Genomic DNA, 15,764 nt, shown 5'->3' on the forward strand with positions numbered 1-15,764 from the left:
GGTAAGTAACTTGTTCCTTCTCCAGCATGGGGTCTGGCATGGATACACATGCTCATGAATAAGAGAATACATAGCAGTACACACATGCACAACCACGGGAGGTGGCAACAGGCTCAACATTAAGCAATACAACAACTCAGCAGTAAGCAACTCTTACCTCCTCACCAGGCTCACCTTAGGCGAACAGGTTGCGCAGCACTGCTTGGCCGACCCGGGACTCCTCCCTGGAGTCCCGATCGACGCAGTAGAATCTTGTGAAGGTGTGCGTCGACCTCCACGTCGCAACCCTGCAGATGTCCAGCAGGGGCACACCAGACAGGAGCGCCGTGGTAGCAGCGATCGCTCTGGTGGAATGGGCTCTCGGACGGCCGGGCAGCTGTCGGTTTGCCAACTGGTGACAGTGCATGATGCAGCCGGAGAGCCATCTGGAAATGGAAGTCTTTGAGAGAGCCTTCCCTTGATTCACAGTCCCAAAGTTCACAAACAGTTGTGACGTCTTCCGAAAACTCTTTGTGCGGTCCACGTAGAACTTCAGCGCTCGAGCTACATCCAGCGAGTGCAAAGTCCTCTCAGCCGGCGACGAAGGCGACGGGAAGAAAACTGGCAACACCAAGGGCTCGTTGAGGTGGAAGTCCGACGGGACCTTGGGCATAAAGGATGGGTATGTCCTCATCACCACCCTTGTGTCATGAAAAGTTAAGTATGGAGGCTTGCAAGATAGGGCCTGGATCTCTCCCACTCGTCGTGCGGAGGCGATGGCCACGAGGAAAGCTGTCTTCCATGACAGGAACTTCAAAGGCGCCGAATGCATAGGCTCGAATGGGGCCCCCATGAGTTTGTTCAGCACCACATTAAGCTCCCACGCCGGGGCAGGAGCCTTCACCGGCGGGAATGATCGGAATAGTCTCTTCATGAATTCTTTCACCAGGCGATGAGACCACAAGGACGCCCGTCCCGTCGTCCTGGTATATCGGGAGATTGCAGCCAGATGTATTTTGATGGAGGCGTGAGTCAGTCCAGCTTTGGCCAGCGACAGTAGGTACGGCAGTACTTGAGGGGCCGTAATCCGCAGAGGGTTAATCTTCTGTGCAAGGCACCAGACAGAGAACCTCTTCCATTTATGTCCGTAGCACTTGAGAGTTGAGGACGCCCTGACCTTTGCAAGAACCGCTCTGCAGTCGGCCGGGATGTCGTACCCTCCGAACTCTAGTGCTGCAGGAGCCAGGCCTGCAAGTTCTGCGACTCCGGGTTGTGGTGAAGAAGGGTGCCTCCTTCTCTGGAGAGAAGGTCTGCGTCCGTCGGCAGCTTGACTGGTGGGGACGTTGACAAGTCCAGAAGGTCCGGGAACCAGATCTGCCTCGGCCACGCCGGTGCAACGAGGATCATCCTGCACTGGGACCTCTTGAGCTGGTTGATGAGCCGGAGCAGCAACGGCAGCGGAGGGAACGCATAAAGAAATAGGCCGTCCCAGGGGAACGAGAAAGCATCGCCCATGCTCCTCGGCTGGGGGAACCTGCTGGCGAACCTCCGGCACTTGGAATTCGTTTCCGTTGCGAAGAGATCGATTTGGGGTTCGCCCCATCGTCGGAAGAGTCGATCCACTTGATCCTAGCGCAGTTCCCACTCGTGGCACGAGAGCGCAGCTCCCTGCTGAGTGAGTCGGCAATCGTGTTTTTTATTCCTGCCAGATGAAGAGGCACCAGAAACATCCCTTGGGCGACGGCCCAATGCCACAGATCCTGGGCTTCCTTGGATAGGGCCGGGGACCTGGTTCCGCGCTGCTTCCGGATGTAGAACATTGTGGTGGTGTTGTCGGTGAAGATCCTCACCACCTTGCCCTTGAGGGACGGAAGAAAGGACCTGAGGGCCCAGAACACCGCGCGGAGCTCCAAGATGTTGATGTGGAGAGACTTCTCCTCCGGGAGCCAAAGGCCTCTCTCGCGTGAAGATCTCCGGAGTGTGCTCCCCAACCTTCCAGGGAAGCGTCCGTCGTCACCGTCACCTGGTGAGCTGGGGTCTGAAAGTCCGTGCCCGCCGACAGATGGGAGTGGGTACCCCACCACCAGATCGCCTGACGGAACGTCTCGTTGAGGGATCCTGTCCTCGAAGCTGCCCATCGACTGGATCCAGCGGGCGTCGAGGAACTCCTGTAAGGGTCTCATTCGAAGCCTGCAAAGGCGCACCAGATAAATGCAGGACGACATCATCCCGAGGAGGGACTTGATAGATCTTACCCTGGCCATGTCCGTGGCCAGCAGACGCTGCACCTTGCCCAGAATGGTCCTGGTCCTATCCTCCAACGGCGAGGCCAGCCGCGCCACTGTGTCGAGCTTGGCTCCCAGAAACAGGGCGACTTGCGACGGAACCAGGTGGGATTTTGGAAAGTTGAAGGAGAATCCCAGGTCCGTGAGCAGCTGGACAGTCTTCGCAGTGTGCTCCACGGCGAGCTCCCTTGTCCGTGCCCAGATGAGCCAGTCATCCAGGTAGGGGTAGACGTGGATCCCCTGTAGGTGCAGCCACGCCGCCACCGGTGCGAGGCACTTGGTGAACACCCTGGGTGCCGACTTCAATCCGAATGGGAGGGCCTTGAACTGGTAGTGCCGCCCTTGGACCACGAACCTGAGGAACTTTCGGTGTCTTTTTAGAATGGGGATGTGGAAGTACGCATCCTCCAAGTCCGACGACGACAGGAAATCGCCCTCCTCCAGCTGTCCCAGCACATGCTGGAGGGTGACCATACGGAACTTCTGTGCCTTGATGTACTTGTACAGTCGTCGTAGGTCCAGAATGGGGCGCCATCCTCCGGCCTTCTTTTTTACGAGGAAGTACCTTGAGTAAACTCCGGAGACCCGAAGCCTCTTTGGGACGAGCTCGATGGCAACCTTCTTGAGCATCGCCCTTACTTCCAACAGTAGTTGAGGGATGTGATTTTCCTTCCTGGCCAAGGGTGGAACGTGAGGGCACTTCTTCTGAAACTCGAGGGTGTGCCCTTGGGCCAGGGCGTCCAGCACCCAACGGTCGGTGGAGATGGACTCCCACACGCTGACGAACCTCGCCAGCCGGCCTCCCACTGGGGTGCTTCGGCGGGGGCCGACCCCACGGTCGGTTCAATCTTGTTTGGAGGCCGCCTTGCCTCCTTGACGACGACGGGCACCACCTGACTTGCCGCTTCCCCTGTAGGTTTCCTGGGATGAAGATCTTGCCGCTTGGCGGTAAGTGGAGGAGCCACTGCCGGATCCCTTGGAGGCACCTTGTCTGCCTCCGGAGCTCCTAAAGGACGGCCGTCGTTGTTGGAGCACTCCCAGTGCCCGGGCAGTCTCTGTGTCTGTCTTGATGGCCTGAAGGGACTCATCAACCGCCTTCCCAAACAGGTTGTTCCCGTCGAAGGGCATGTCAAAAACCTTGGTTTGTACGTCCTGGCGGAAATCCGTGGCCTTGAGCCATCCTCGTCGTCTCAGGCAAACGCTGCTGCCCAACTGACGGAAACCGGTGTCGGCGATGTCCGTTGCCACTGTGATGGCGTGGTCCGAAGCAATCTCCCCCTCCTGTAGGATGTCAAGGGCCTCAGCCCTTTTGGCGTCCGGAAGGAAGTCTAACAGAGGGGCGATTTTGAACCATAACTCCCTGTCGTAGTGGGCTAAGATAGCCAGGGCGTTGGCCGCCTCGATAGTCGTCGCTGCGGATGAGATGATCCGTCGTCCCATCGTGTCCAACTTCCTGCCCTCGCCGTCCGACGGGGAAGTTGATGTTGAGGCCGATGCCCCCCCAGCTTTCTTCTTTGCCGCCGCCAAGACGACCGAATCCGGGGTAGGTTGTGCCCGAAGGCACAAGGGGGCAGCGTCGGGGACCCGGTACTTCTTCTCGTACCGGTCCCTCTTTGCCGGCGCCATGGCAGGGTTCTTGAGGAGGGCGAGCCCCTCATCCCAGATGTCATCAAGAAGCGGTACGGCGAGGACCGTCTTCCTTTTAGCCTTGCGCCGTTGGTAAAGGAACCCTTCTTTCTTCTGGGCAGAGCTGAAAAAGCTTGGATGCCCTGGAAATCATGGCATGAAAGGATCCAATCTCGTCAGGCGGGGACGCCCGAGCAGGGGGCGACGGGGGACACGTCCTGTCGTCGCCACCGTCGTCATCGGTACCTGTTGTAGCCGTGTCCGTATCATCCCCGCGGGCAGTAGACCGGGGGGAAGGCAGAGCAGGCAGCAGAGGTGGGAGAGGTGACGTAGGATGCGTCCTCCTCTTCTTATGCGGTGGACTCTCCGAAGGTCCTGGTTCCGGTTCCCCCGTCGGGTCTGGCTCAGGTACCTCCGTCAGGGGAAGGGGCAACCTTGTCCTTATCTCCGAGCATAAGGACTGGAATCGCTGACAAAATGGCCGCCGAGGTGTCCTGCGGCGCCGGAAACGACGGGCGCGAGGGCTCTTGAGGAGCCTTGTCGGCGACACCGTCGCTCTCGTCGTCGCCCTCGTCGGGATCCCTCCCGATGGGCTGGGCCTCTTCCACGACTTCGATGAGCTCTTCTTCAGAGGTCGTGTCCGTATCCACGATGGCACCAGCCCCTCCCCCACCTTTTCCAACGAGGACTTCGTGGGGGTCTTCTCAATGGGCCTGAAAGACTACTCCCTCCGCGGTGGCAGGGTGACTCTGGGTCCTGAGGGCGCCTCCACTGGTGTAGCCTCCACAGGGTGAATTAAGGCCATCGTCACCTTCTGGACGCCTGGGGCCTTCACCTTGGGGGGAGGGTCCGAGCCTCGCTCCCCCTCTGCCGGAATCTTCGAGATCGACCGGGGCTTCTCCAGAAGCTTTGCCGGGTTCTCGGACTTCCTCTTACCCGAGCCAGAGCGTTGGCTCGTGGTTGATGGCGCCGGGGAGGATGTGCCCTGCCTGGCAGCCAAGGAGCCCGACCGTTCGGCGCTCCCGGTGCCCGCGGACTTGCGGTGCTTAGCCTTATGTTGGGCCCCCGTCGCAGGGGCACCCTCACAGGACTTAGAAGAGCGCTCGGATTTCTTTTTCTTCTTCTCGCCTGACGGGCTCTTCCGTTCCAGCCAGTTGGCGAGACGGAGGTGGCGATCCTTCATGGTCCGCTCCGACATGTTCCCACAAAATGCACAGTCCTTCTCCTTGTGCGTCTTGTCCTCATGGAGACAGTAGAGGCATAACGAATGCTCGTCGTCCTTGAAAACATTCTGAAGCTGGCATCCAGGGCAGGTCCTGAACAGCTTCCTGGGCGTTGAGCTTCCTTTCTCCTGGGCCATGTCTGGGGTAGGCCTTGGAACTTCTGGAATCCTCCAAAAGCGTAACTCGACGAAATCTTCACCCTTGAGGGGCGTCGAAAACTCCGAAACGGATCCCCATTGATCGGATGTAGAAACGGTGGAGCTTGAGGCTGTATTTAACCGAAAAATGAGAAAAATCTCCTGAAAAAGCACGAAAACGCAGCAAAAGCTCGAGAGCTACAGCACGAGGACTCCCAACACTTTAACGTGCGGTAAAAATCGGAGGATGGCTGCCGGAGGCGGGGCTTAGGGAGAGGGCAGTCATTGGCTGGGGGCAGTATGACCCAGAGACCAGTGATTGGTTACTACTAAGAAAGACAGATCAGAAACGAAACTGATACGGATACTGATTTTTTTCTATACCGAGGATTCCCAGCCTCACGACGGGGAATATTCATGAGCATGTGAATCCATGCCAGACCCCATGCTGGAGAATTTGAATGATTGTGGTGATGAAAAGCTTAAAAGCTACAGGAGTGTACATGACGAGTTGCGTGCGTGGAAGCTATTTATGTAGGGGCCATCGGCTGGGGGTCCCGGAGGCAATGAGGAATGCAGTTATTAACTTGGGGCGCAGAGGACATTTGGGATTGTCTAGGACCAGACTGCTGATTAGGGCTGATATTCGGTGGCCTGGATTGGTTGGTGAGGTGGAAAGCATGGTGAAGGAGTGTGCATAGTGTTTAGAAGGTGACAAAGGACTTAAGGTGTCAAGGCCACACAAGGGTTCGGGAGGTACCAAAGGTCCTGTGGAACGAGATTGTGTTGGATCTACTCAGGCCCAATATTAGGAAGGACGAGGGTTACCCATTTGTTGGTAGTGATTGAGATGTTATCCAAATGGCCGGAAATCGGTCTTGTAAGATGTGAGGTCTAGTAGCATTACGTTTCTGGAACCTTTGTTTTGGTGGGAAGGTTTCCCACAAAGAGGTTTATCGGAAAATAGACTGCAATTGGCGTCTAGAGAATTTGAAGTATGGGATAGAGCAGGTAACCATGGGTCTGTCACCCACAAGGGAAAGCGTGCATAGAAAGATAAAATTGTATTATTAGAGTAGTAATAAGAATTACAGTTGCACAGGTGGTGACTGGATCCATGTGGTCATAGAAAGGACATTTCAGTATAGGCTGGCACCACACAGTGACAGGGGTAACCCCATTTGAATTGCTGAGAGGCAGAAAGCTCAACACTCATTTCTGTTCAGGTTGGATGTGCAGAACGTGGTGTGAGGGTGCAATGGTGGGCAAGGTGCATGAGAGAATTCTGGAGAGCGTGGAAAAATTGAAAGGAAGATTTGGTGTTAAAAACTGTTGTAGGATTATGAGTGTGAAACCAGGTGATGTGATTAAACTGAAATTGCTGGTTAAGGTGAAAAAAGGAAATTCTACATTTTCCAAGGAAATGGAGATTGTCAAGGATTTGGGTGAGTCAGTTATGGTCAAGAGTGGTGGTATCTGGAGCAAAGAGAGGATGGTGGTTGTCAGGAGAGGGAATGTTGGGAGAGTTTGGTAGAAGGAAAGAGTGTCTATCCATAGAACCTGGAATCCCATGTTGAGAGTGGAGTGGGTTCCAGGGAGAGCAGTCATTTGGCAATGGTGAGCTGGGAGGTACCGGTTGATATCTACTTGTAAAATAAAGATTTGACACTTACCCTTATGAGTTCTGAAGTCCCTTAACAGGGTGGTACCGTGGTGTCTGAAGGAACTATACAATAACCCTCGCCCACTGTTTTGATCACCCACTTGTCTGCAGGGATCCCCCTCCCATGCAAGGGTGGAGCATGTTATCCAACCTGCAACTGGAGATGCATGGGACAGGACTCAGACCAGAGAGTCATTTATTAGCAGGGGAGCCTCTGGCAGCTGCATTCCTACCCGTTCCTTTTCCACACCAAAACCCTTGCTGCTGAGGGGCTCGATATGTATTGGACGCTCTCTGGCCAAAGTACCAGGGTGAACATCCTGTACCATAAGAACCTTGTTTGTTTGTTTGTTTGTTTATTGAATTTCTAATGCGCACCACACCCGGAGGTAACAGGGCGCAGCAAAGGAGATGCAAGGCTTACAAGGTTACATCATGACAAACTTTATAAATTGACAAGTGAAATACAATATAGGTAGGGCTCAGAGTATACAGGTAGTAGATTTCAAAGCAAGTTATTTACATCATAATGTACAGTAGTATACAATAGTTTACAATATTGGGTGGTCAAGTGTGCTAAAGTGCAGTGGTTTCAGTTTAGACTAGTCTTCAGTCAGATTGAGGTGGGTGATGAGGTTCTTTCTAAAATGTGGGTAGGGTTGATCAGCTCTCAGCTCGTGTGGCAAGGAGTCCCAGAGTTTGGCGGCCTTCACAGGGAAGCTATTGCCACCAATCTTGGAAGATTTGAATCTTGGTACCACCAGGCAGTTTGTATTGACAACTCTGGTGGGCCTGCTGGAGGTTCTTCTTGACAGTTTGTCAATTAGGTAGCTGGGGGCAGCATTGTGTAATGTTGTGTGTGTCTGGGAGGCGATTTTTAGTTGTATTTTGTTGTGGGTGGATATCCATTTGTGTTGGCGTCTGATTGCGGTCATGTGCACTCTTTTGTTGATGCCTAGTACGACTCTAAGAGCGTTATCTTGTAATATTTGTTGTTTTTAGATACTGGCTTTGTTGGCACAGCTGTAGAGAGTATTGCAGTAGTCTAAACTGGAGAGAATGAATGCCCTGGCCAGTATAATGCAACTGTCGTTGGAGAGGAAGGGCTTACCGGCTCTGATAAGCTTGCACGTTTAGGCTGTAGTGGAGGCCAGAGATTTCAGTTGTTTATTGAAAGACATAGTGGCGTCCAGGTAGAAACCTAGGGTTTTTACCTCTTTTGAGACTATGGTATTGTTGCCATCAATGATAAAAGAAGCGTATTCATGACCTAGTTTGGAGATGTTAAGAGGGGGTACCAAGAATTATCAGCTCTGTCTTGTCATCATTCAGGCATAGGCCGTGTGTGGCCATCCATGCCTGAATGATGAGGTAGATCCTATTCACCAACGCCAAGTCCTTGCCATGATCCCCGGAAAGCGGGAGGAGAATCAGTGCATCATCTGCGTAATTAATGTAGGTGATACCCAGAAGGTCCAAATCATCTAACAAAGGTTTGGTGAATATGTTGTACAAGGTTGGAGACACGCATGAGCCCTGAGGGACCCCGCACACGATTGGGGTAGGATCAGCCACAGCCGATGGGGAGAACACTCTGATAGTTCTGTCACTAAGGAATGATTCAATCCACTTGATAGCATCTGTCGAGAAGTGGGCTGCTGAATCAAGGTGACTGCAGAGGACCTTGTGATCCACCAGATCGAATGCAGCTGAGAGGTCAAGTAGCAGCAGTAGTCCTGTCTTCCTTTGTCTCTCAGCTCATCGATTTGTGTTTTCAGATCTATCAGTGCAGTTTCCGTCCCATGTAACGGTCGGAATGCGGATTGTCTGACCCCTAGGAGTTTATGTAGCTCAAGGTATTTTTGGATCTGCGAATAAGCAACTTTGTCCAAGATTTTAAGTAAAAAAGGTACCGTAGTGATGGGGAGGTAGTTTGTGGCAATGAGTGGGTCTAAAGTTTGCTTCTTCACAAGTGGGAGAGCCCAGGATTGTTTAAGGTTAGCTGGAACGGTGCCAGAGGTAAAAGAGGCGTTGATCAGCTTGGAAATGAATGGAGAGAGGTCTCTCGAGGCATCTTTTATGATGTGTGCTGAGCAGACATCTCCTTTACAGTTTGAAGGTTTGAGTGATAGGATGGTTTTTTCAACTTCTAGGATGGAAGTTTTGGTGAAACGGAATCTATTATTTTGATCAATGGTTTTTTTACTCGGTGGGAGCGAGTTAGTTGGCTGAGGTAGGTTTAGAGCATCTTTCTTATTTTTTATTTTGATTTGTAAGGTGTTTATTTTATTAGTTAGGGCTTGTTGGATCTCTCAACACCAGGGTCTTGTTTTTGATGCATATATCAGGTGTGGAGATAGGGGACTCCAATTCTCTTAGTATTGTGAATAGTTCTTTCATACTAGAGTTGGAGTTGGCAAGGCGTTCATTGTATGAGTTTCGTTTTGCCAGACAGATTTCGTTTTTACAGTGTGATGCAGTAGAGGTTAGCTTCTTTTTATTCTCACTAGAAGGGCAAAACCGCCAGGCGGTTTCACATTTTCTTTTCAGTAGTCACAAGTCCTTTAGTTGTGGAGTGAACCACTTGTTAAGGTGTGCTTTGGCTTTGCTTGGTCTCAGTTTGAGAGGAGCAACTTTGGCCAGTGTGGAGAGCATAATCTTATTATATTCCTGCACCAAGGTACTTGAGTCAAGATTATCCGGCAGAGAATTTAGGGTAGGTAGAATATTAGGAATCACATTGCCTACTGTGTTGTTCTTTTTCATTCTGGTTAGACAAGGTGGAGCTTCTTGAGGAACTAGGATTATTGGTCTGGTGGTGGATAGAGTCATGGACACGAGGGAGTGGTCAGTCCATGATAGAGGGGAAATGGAGGTAATGGTAGCTGTGCAGTTCTAGTCTGCTACCCAGTCCAGGATTCTGCCCTTGATATGGGTGGGTTTGTCTACTTTTTGCGATAGTCCTAATGCATTGAGGGCGCTGGCAATATGTAATGTCTGTTTGTCCGAGGGATCGTTAAAACCGAAGTTAAAGTCGCCAAGCAGCAGTACTTGGGAAGTAGGTTTGAGGTTACTGGCAAGTATGTTGTGCGGGTCCTCCTCAAATGTTCCAATGCGCCCAGGGGGTCTGTATATTACGTGCATGGTAAGTGATTGGGAGTTATTTAACATGAGTTTGACAGAGGAATCGACAAGATTGCAAAGTTTGGGGAGAGACTATTCTCATTGATAGGCTCTCTCTGGATAGGATAGCTATTCCACCACCTCGGGTTCCATCTCTGTCTTGTCTGGAAATGGTGTATCCTTCAGGGATGGCTAGCATGAGTGCGGGTCCTGCCGCATCGTGTAGCCAGGATTCCGTTATGGCTAGGAAGTCCAAACTGTCTTTTGTGATTAAGTCGGCTATGTCAATGGCATGAGCCACAAGGGACCTTGCATTAAGGAGAGCTCCTTTGAGGGGCTGATTGTCTATTTTGACTGGGGTTGAGCGTAGAGTAAAGCTGGTATGAGCCGTGGGCTTGGAGAGGGGTGTGGTAGTCTGAGATGCAGTGGCCCAGAGGACGGGTGAGGAGGTAGGCCATTTGGCAGTATTCGAGGTCATGATGCGGTGACAGTTTGTTTTCTTGTTGGTAGGAGGTAAGATCTAGTCAGAGGCTAATATAGTTTATGAAGTCTGGCAAACAGTTGGAGATTTCTATTAATCGTAGTACATGGGGCTGTAGTGTAGTCTCCTGAAGACTTTGAAGGGAGATGATTGGAGAGGGCAAGGGTGCTAGGGTTGGGAACCATGATTAGCAAGTTGGGTAGGTGTGATCTATTCTCCTCTAGTATCGTTCCTTTAAGGTGGACTGCGATGCTGGTGGCAAGGAGTTGGAGGGCAACTAGAACCAGGATGGGGTAAGAGGTACTTTGGCCTGGCATATTTAGCAATGAGTCAGGATGTGGTATAATTTGCTAGGCAGGCTTAAACACAATATGCAGAGTAAGCAGAGTGTCATGGGACACAATAGATCGCAGTGGGCAGATTCGATTTTAGCTAGGTGGGCCTAAAAACACAGTATACAGAGTAAGCAATGTGCCATCAAACACAGTAAATCACAGTGGGTAGATTTGATTTTTGCTAGGTGGGCCTGGAAACACAGTAAGTCTAAGTAAGCCGTGTGCCATAGAGCACCACAAATAGCAGTGGGCAGAATCAAATTTACTGATTTAGTCTGTTCAATCTTAAACACCTCAACTCATCCTTTCATCCTTCTGAGGTCGATAAATAAGTACCAATTGTGTGGGCTGTAAGGAAGGCATGGTATCAATACTAGACAAATACAAAAATGCAAGTTTCGAAAACCTTTATTTGGGTATTTTGGTTAGGTTGGTAGAATTCCCAACTAGCCCTAACTCTAGAATGGGAGTAATCTTGACCCTTAAAGAAATAAGTCCAAGTCAGTCTAGTCAAAATAAAAATGCCCATACTAAAAAAGCCTAACCTTGCCCTCCTTCTCAAATGAAAAATGTGTTAAGGGAATGCAAAAGGAAAAATAGTGTCGTAAAAGAATGGCTTGGGTAACAACTCCCTTCACCACGTTCAGCAGCACAGGGTCTTGAGAGTTTCTTAAAAAGGATAGGTGGATGGCACAGTGCCATCAGTCTTTCACACTTTGGCTTACTGGTACAATTCAAGAGTTCAGGCTTGTGCTTCAAGCTTTTGGCAGTTCAATCTGTTCCTTAGGCTTTCTCTGCCTTGTCATAAATACATAGATCTGCTCTGGGCTTTCTTTGCCACAATTCAACAAAGGCTTCCCTCCGCCAGACTCAAGCCTCTCTTTCTCTTTCTGAGGGTTCCCTTCCCCATGTTTTGTCTATTTTTTTTTACTAAGACTTTTGAAACTTCAAGGATTTTACGTAGACCTCTTCATGACCACTTTGACCTCCGTTTAAACAGTTCAACGATCTTCCTCATCTCGCAACACCAATGCCTCTCGTACTTGTAGTTTCTTATTCTCTTTACTTTACCGTTTTGGCCTCTTTCAAAGTTCATATGCTTTGTCCTTGTCATATTCAGAGTTCACATACTTTGGTTTTCACTTATTCAACATTTGTTCAGGATCGCTGTTACTTTCTTGCCTTCGGTTCCAGTTTTAATACACCACCTGAGGCAGTCACTCAGTCCACAGGCCGTGGTCACCCATGGACAAGGACAGCTACATAAATGTGTTGCAGGTCAGGGCTATCCAGCTAGCGCTGAGAGCCTTCCTACCGCTGTACAGGAACAGCCTTATAGGGATGTGTTTGTTATTAGACTCGGTTGGCTGTAGAAAGGGCATACCCACAGAGAGGTTGCTCTCCACCATAACAAATCTGGACGCAGATCCCCCAGTATGGTTTTTATGGTAGACCGAGTCCTTTTGGTTCCAGCAGCGCACCAGATGCAACTCAATTCTCCACCTGAGCCTGGTAAAGGGGACCGCAAAGATGCAAGCCGGCATGATTCCAAGCAAAGTTTGAAAGTGCTCAATGGAAGGTTGTGATGCTTTCCGGCGTAGGGAAAATCTTTTGCTCTGGCGTGTCCCACAGTAGGCCCAGGAAAACCAATGACTGAGTGGGCTCAGCTGCGATTTGCACCGATTGAGAACCCCTGTTCGTACAGAATGTCCATGAGACGATGTGCTGTAAGTTGAACCGCACCTGGCGACGTCGCTCTGATGAGCCAGTTGTCCATGTATTGGTAAACATGGTGACCTTTGGTCCCGAGTACCGTGGCCACGGAATTCATTAGCCTAATAAAAACCAGAGGGGGCCAAACTCAAACAGAAGTACTTTGTACTGGCAATAGGACCCATAACCATGAATCTGAGATAACATAAAAGCGGCCGTCAAATTGGGGTGTGCAGGTAAGCATCCTTGAGGCCCACGGAGCACACCCAATCTCCCCCACACCAAGACTCTGCTATCAGTGCCGGCGTAACAATCTTGAATTTTTAAAGGGGTAAGTAGAGGTTGGACAGATTGAGAACCACCCACAGGCCCGCGCCTTGTTCTTTTGAATTGCGAACTCCTTGCATAGAATCCGGATCCCCTATGAGAGGGAGGAACCTCTTCAACTGTTCTGCTGGCACCAGGTTTTCGACACCAGCTTGGCTCGTATAGCCAATGACTTAGCAGTCTGTGAGCTGGCCTTTTTGTTCAGCTCCTCATCCAATAAGTGGATTAAGTCCACCACCTCAAATGGGAAGTCCAGAAAATGCTCTTGTACGTCATTATTGAACGTAGGGGCCCTCATCCATGCTGAGCGCCTCATATCTGTTGCTATGCAGATGGCCCCCACCCAGCTGTGTCAAAGTGGGCCACTGCTGCTTCCATTCTGTCCCGCGCCACCATTTTAGCTTCTGCCAGGCCTGATTAGAACACTGCCTGTCTGCGTAGGGAGCTCCAGTAGAAAATCTGAGATTTCTCTCCATAGCCTCCGGTCAGCTGCTGCTAGCATAGCGTCAGCCTGCCTAAGATGCACACCCACATTAAGGTAGACCACCTTACCAAAGGCTTCCAACGTCCTGTCTTCCTTTGTTAACAGGGTCTTAGTGGCAGTTCAGGATGTAGAAGCCTGTGGATTGAAGAACATGGATGCTGCTGCTACAACTCACTAATGCGGGTGTGCAGACAATAGCATGGTGTCACCCTCTGCCTGCCTTGAATTGTCGGCTAGACTCTTATTAGTCGGCTGAGTAATGTGAGGCTTGATCCAGCCCTTTTTAGCCAACGCCTTCACATCCTTTTGAAGGGGGATTAATCCGATTGAGGCGCTCAGTGTTCGCACCTCTGCCAGGACCTCTGCCAAGACTCCTGCCTCAGGCTTCTCCTGCTGAGGTTGTGGTATTACCAAGTATTCATCCAAACCTGCCAATCTGGCGGATGTGGATGCTTCAGTGTCATCCTCCACGCCCATATCTGGGGGATCCGCTAGCCCTTGATTAGCACTCTTGGCAGAGAGCGTGAAGATCCGACATAGAAACAACCTGTCACAAGGTAGGCACTGTCTGAAGCCCACCTTGACCAACATTCGCCATGGAGGTGAGGCAGCGGATGCAGATGAAAATAATGTAAAGGAAGGAAAACTGGAAACACTTTTCCTGGGGAATTGCTGGCGCATGGAATTAAGAGGGAAAAGGCCTCAACCACTAGCACAGTGATGTATGTCCGCTCCCATCAATGCGGAAAAGAGGACTACAGTGAGGTGCTGCAGGGTGGAGTCAGCGGAGCACACACTCCTGGTACCACACCTCTGCGTACCTTTAAATTTAAAGCAAACTTTTTTTTTTAAGTGGAAAAAAGGTTCAGGTCCTGTCCCTAGCGAAGGGACGGGAAGAAAGGGGACAAGATGGAGTAGTGCCGAATGAAGATGTTTTTCATAGTTTTTGCATGCGTCTGCTGGATGTCGCATACTTTTTACTCTTGCAAAGGAGAAAACTATTTACTACCTTAAAATCATATTTAATCTCGAAGTTCAAAAATAGGAGTCAAATACTCTCATCTCAAATCCTTACGTGGAGAACTGGGCAGTTGCTGACGATGTAGGGTTTCCATGGTGTCCTCTGGAACAGTATCAGACTTCTGATGATGGTGGTGGCAGCTTGTAGAGCAACCAAGTGAGAACAAAGGTTGGAGAAAGGTTGGTGAAATCAGCCTGGTGTTCTTACAGGGCTCGGAAACCAGGGCCACTCAAGCTTCCCAGAGGAGACAAGGCCGAAGCAGAGCGTTTGCCTGAGGTCCTGTGTTGAACTTTCTCGGGTCAGTTTGCTTAGAGTATACTCAGTTCTGGCAGCAAAGGGGCATCCACTTCTGGGTCCAGTGATGCAGGCACAGTAAGAAGCTTCAGGGAGAATAGGCCTTTGATCAGGAGTTGGGCTCCAAATGTACCCACCGGATTAGGGGGAAGGAGCACTGCAGTGGGTTCCTTCTAGTCATCCTGGAAAGTCAAAGCTTTGTCATCGGATTCTTGAGGAGCGCCAAAGGATGTTGATGGAGAGCTTTAGCCCTTCCTCAAGCAACAAGGCCTTCTAGAGTGCAGGTTCAGAAGGCAAGCTGTAAAACAAGCTGTGTGAGCAAGAATGTCTGATTTTATACCCATCTGGAACTGGGGAGCAAACACCACACCCAAACACACACCAAGTGCAAGTTAAACAAGGGGTGGTCGGTCTGCCAGACCATCCCTCCAAGTTTCCCCAGGAATTCTGGAATGGTTTCTTGCACAAAGGAAGTAATCCACACTGTCCTAGATAGGCATTTGCCTGTCAGAAGTAGCTTCTGGCTATCAGCATTCACCAGTCCTGGAACACAGCCATTGTGCAATGATGGCCATCGCCCCACTCTTCCCCCCACAATGGGACAAGAGTGCTTACCACCTCTCCCCCTCTCCCCCGATGTCTGTAGGAGACTATGGGATACCCCTGCCTTAGGAATCGTACAGACCTTTAGTACAGCAGAAAAAAATACACAAACCCAGTCAGGCTTTGGATTAAGTCTAGCTGGGAGTAAAAGTGCAAAACCTAGATAAAACAGAACAAATTCCAGGGGGGCGGAGGAGGAGCACCCTGATGCAAGACTGACACCTTATAGTTTATATGAAGACATTAATATCCATTGTTTGCAGCACCATTTACATAGCTTCTGCGTCTCGCTTGACAAGATTTGTCACCTTGTTGACCCTTGTTTCTAGAAGTAAAACAGTCCTCGTTTTCTGAACACTCACAATTTTTCTTTTCTGCTATGGCAGGAAAAATGTTGGCGTCCAAAACATGGCTCTGAGCTACGATACATTTATGTGCAGCATTTTGTCTTTCACTACCATGAGCTTTTA

The 15,764-nt window shown here is 50.5% G+C and overlaps 1 protein-coding gene across 4 annotated transcripts in view; it reads right to left on the reverse strand.

Moving 5' to 3' along the window:
• Positions 1–15,764, reverse strand: part of FBXO42 (F-box protein 42) — a 1,015,376-nt gene that overhangs the window by 364,755 nt on the left and 634,857 nt on the right. The gene's annotated exons all lie outside the window — the stretch shown is intronic.

Source organism: Ambystoma mexicanum, chromosome 8 (assembly GCF_040938575.1).
Source record: "Ambystoma mexicanum isolate Mex_15411 chromosome 8, UKY_AmexF1_1, whole genome shotgun sequence".
NCBI lineage: Eukaryota > Metazoa > Chordata > Amphibia > Caudata > Ambystomatidae > Ambystoma > Ambystoma mexicanum.